Raw genomic sequence first — 3410 nt, 5'->3', positions numbered from 1 at the left:
GCCAAAAGTAGTTATCCTATTTTCATACTTCTATCAAATATTAACCACAAGTATGCAATATGTGCAAATATTAATCTAACTAATTAACATTTCATATAGAGAAATAACTTACCATCTTTTCCTGTTCTAAGTTCCCTACACTCCATCTGCGTGAATTTCTTTCGTTTCTAAATTTCTGCTGTGAGAAAGACTCTGTTAGTATCTTCTGTTTATGTCTGACTGTAAAGCACCAGCCACCTGCATGGACAGATCCATATAAACATTTTAACTCATGCAGGTATCAAATTAAAACAAAATATTCTGAGCTGATGTAATGATGTGTAATGAATAAGAAAGCTCTCCTGAATGCTCAGTTAATGGGCTTAGACCAGGGATCTATGCAAAGCGATGCCTTTATCTCTGTATCTTGCAAAGCAGCAAGGAGCACGACTCAAAACGTGCATTTTCTTTATATCTTAGAGACCCATGGTCTGGTCTTGTGACTTCAGAAATTTTTTTGTGAATGTGCTGCCAGAACAGGTCCAAACAGTTTGAACACATCATGCAAAGGCCACATCAGGGCTGTAATTCAGGGCAATGACACCAAAGGTTGGGTGGTGGAAAGCCAAAAGCTGATGCTACATGTAGATTTCTAGGCATTAATTAAAAAGTCAAATCAAATCTCTACCACCCCCACAACCCCAGACGCTTGCGAGGGACAACAAAGCATGGCAGATCTACCTCAGGATGCTGGGAGAGAGGCGAAAAAGAATCAGGTCAAAGCACACAATATACAAATCCTTGGGATGCCGTAGGGCACAGTATGCAACGACCTCAGACTGTTTTGAAAATCGATTACAGAAGGCCTTCAGCTGAATGGAGTCAATGACCCTATCTACGCATGGCAAAGGGAAAACAGCTACATCTTCTCTGAGCTAATATCCAGGAGGGTTCCTGGCCCAAGGTCCTCACGGTGGCTTGCAAAAGGAGACCTATGTAAACAGCCCCCCCCAAGCTGTTCTTCTTCAGACCAGGAGAGGAAAACATTGGCTTTCCTTCCATGAAGATTTGATTTCCATGAGATCAAAATAGACAAACCCTGGTTTTCCTCCTCCCCTTGGAAAAAACATCACCCGCTGTGCTAGGGGTCACAATGTAATAGACAAAGAACGTGTGTAATTCAGGAGCTACAACTGCCTAATGAAATATATGTCAAAAGAGACAGCTGGCCTGAAGGCTTGGGCTGCCCAATGTCTTTGTCTTAAGGTTTTCTCTAGCTAGAAGTACAGAAGAATTAGGACTGGTGAAATGGGGTGAGTTTTCTCCGGTATATCCAATTGCCAGTGTCTCCTTTTTTTGTACTTAAGCTTGCACCCTTCAGGATTTGCAATTAGTGACCAGTTAAAGCTGTTCTGCTCAGACACCGTAAGCCATAACCAACGTGTGAGAATGAAGGGTTTTTGCTCCTGGTGAGCAGAACATTCCAAGACAGAAGAGATGCATCGAGTGTGATTTGGGTAGCAAAGAAGTGGCAACATTAAGACTCATGATGCTCCAGCAGACATAGAAAAATGAGTCGTTCTGTGTTACTACTTGGGAGAGAGTCCCGCCTCTGATAGCTGTTTCCATCGTCCTCATTAGGGCAGGAGAACTAGTAAAGTTCTTGGTTCAGTGACATATGCATCGAGTCTGCTCTCTCCATCAGTGCTTAAAGCACGAAAGACATTTATGCTAACCATATCAAATTAGGAATAAAGTTGGAGACCGCTACTTCTAAAGAACTTGTAAATTGGAGTATAGGGATTACATTGCTTAAAAGCATACACTTAAAACATTGAGAACATGATACACCAGCACTAGTTCACTACACTAAACATATTTTCCAGGCAACGGTGCAAAACCTTTTGAAGTCAAGCAATAGTGAAGTCAAAAAAAATGAAAAAGGGTCAAAAGTAGCTCCATTAATTTTCTTTGCCTTAGCTAATGCAGATCGTACAATTGTGTGTTCCTTTGTTTCTCTTTCTTCTTTCAGAAAAACCCATAGCAACAGTAGAGGAAATGAATTGCGGGTTCAGTGCCACGAAAACATATGAATGGGCTTACTTCTAAGCACGCGAGAAGCTCACTGGCTTCAGCTGGGACTGAATGTTCTGCATATGCTGCAGGGCTCTGCCAAGGCGGGACCTACCGAGTGGTCAGATAAGCGGAGACAAGTTACTGACACCACAGCATGCATCAGCTGCCTGTAGCGACGGCAGAAAGAGTTTGGGTTTTTAGCAGTGCATCTAAGAGCCTCAAACGCTATTAGACCAGGTGGTGTAGAAAGAAAGTGAGCGCTCTTCCTAATATAAGGCAATGTAGAAAATGCACACAGAAGATGCAAAGAGGATTATAACACTCAGAGGATTTGCAGACTTTTACAGAATACTGCTGGCAGCTTGAGGCCAAAACGAGATGGTTAAGGAAGAAAAATCAAAGGGATCAGGTCTATGCGAGAGGTGGCAGAAGGAATGCGCTTCACTGCCTGCAAAGCAAGAACCAACCACAGAACAAGACCCAACTGATTTGTGCACGTAGGGAATATAAAAATCAGAATATAAAAATCAGGCTAAAGCTTACAGTCTACCTAGGAACAAGGTGATAAGGTGAGTTCAGCCCCTTATCAAATTTTAATATGAAACTTTGTATTAGCTATTAGATAACAAAAGCTGGGCTGTGGCCTGCAGCAGCTTTCGTCTAGCAGTGAGCTCATGCCCATGCCAAGGTCTTCAGATGCAGGTAAATTGAGAGCCTCACCCTCAGCTTAACATCTGAAACTGGGGCAAGATTCAGCCCTAATAGGCTGACACCTATTAATGCTTCTTAACAGAACAATAAAGTTTTGATATGGAAAGTCCCGTAAGTTTTAAGAGTACAAAAGCATTAAGCTAATATACTTCCGTAATTAAATATTTACATTATTTCAATCCATCCTGTACATTTCATTGCTATGATTTTCAGAATGTCTTCTAAAATCAGCCTTCTGTTGTTTTTGTGTTGTGTTTGTTTTGTTTTGTTTTTTTTTCTCTGAAACTGATTCCTGATGTCCTGCTAGTCTCCAGTTCATTACTGGGAGCTAACAACAAACTGGAGGGAGAACTTGCTTACTTTCCTATTCCAATTGTATATAGTCTTCTAAGATAGCTGAAGGTAAGCATTAAAATCCCCCAAATAATCAAAACAACAACAGGAAAAAAATATTCTGAAGTACATACTTAAGGGTACTTGTAATACAAAGTAAAACATTAGATTAAGGTTGATTTAAGTTGCTCGTGTCTCTTCAGGTAGCACATTCCCACTACATCCATGATGGGGTGAGCACAACAAAACCAATAAATTACTCTTATAAAGGAATACTTCTGAAAGGGTTCTGGCCTTTTGGAAGAAGTAGG

This window comes from Phaethon lepturus, unplaced genomic scaffold (genome assembly GCF_000687285.1).
Source record: "Phaethon lepturus isolate BGI_N335 unplaced genomic scaffold, ASM68728v1 scaffold10825, whole genome shotgun sequence".
NCBI classification, from domain to species: domain Eukaryota; kingdom Metazoa; phylum Chordata; class Aves; order Phaethontiformes; family Phaethontidae; genus Phaethon; species Phaethon lepturus.
The sequence above is the reverse complement of the archived record's forward strand: the minus strand, read 5'-3'. Positions refer to the sequence as shown.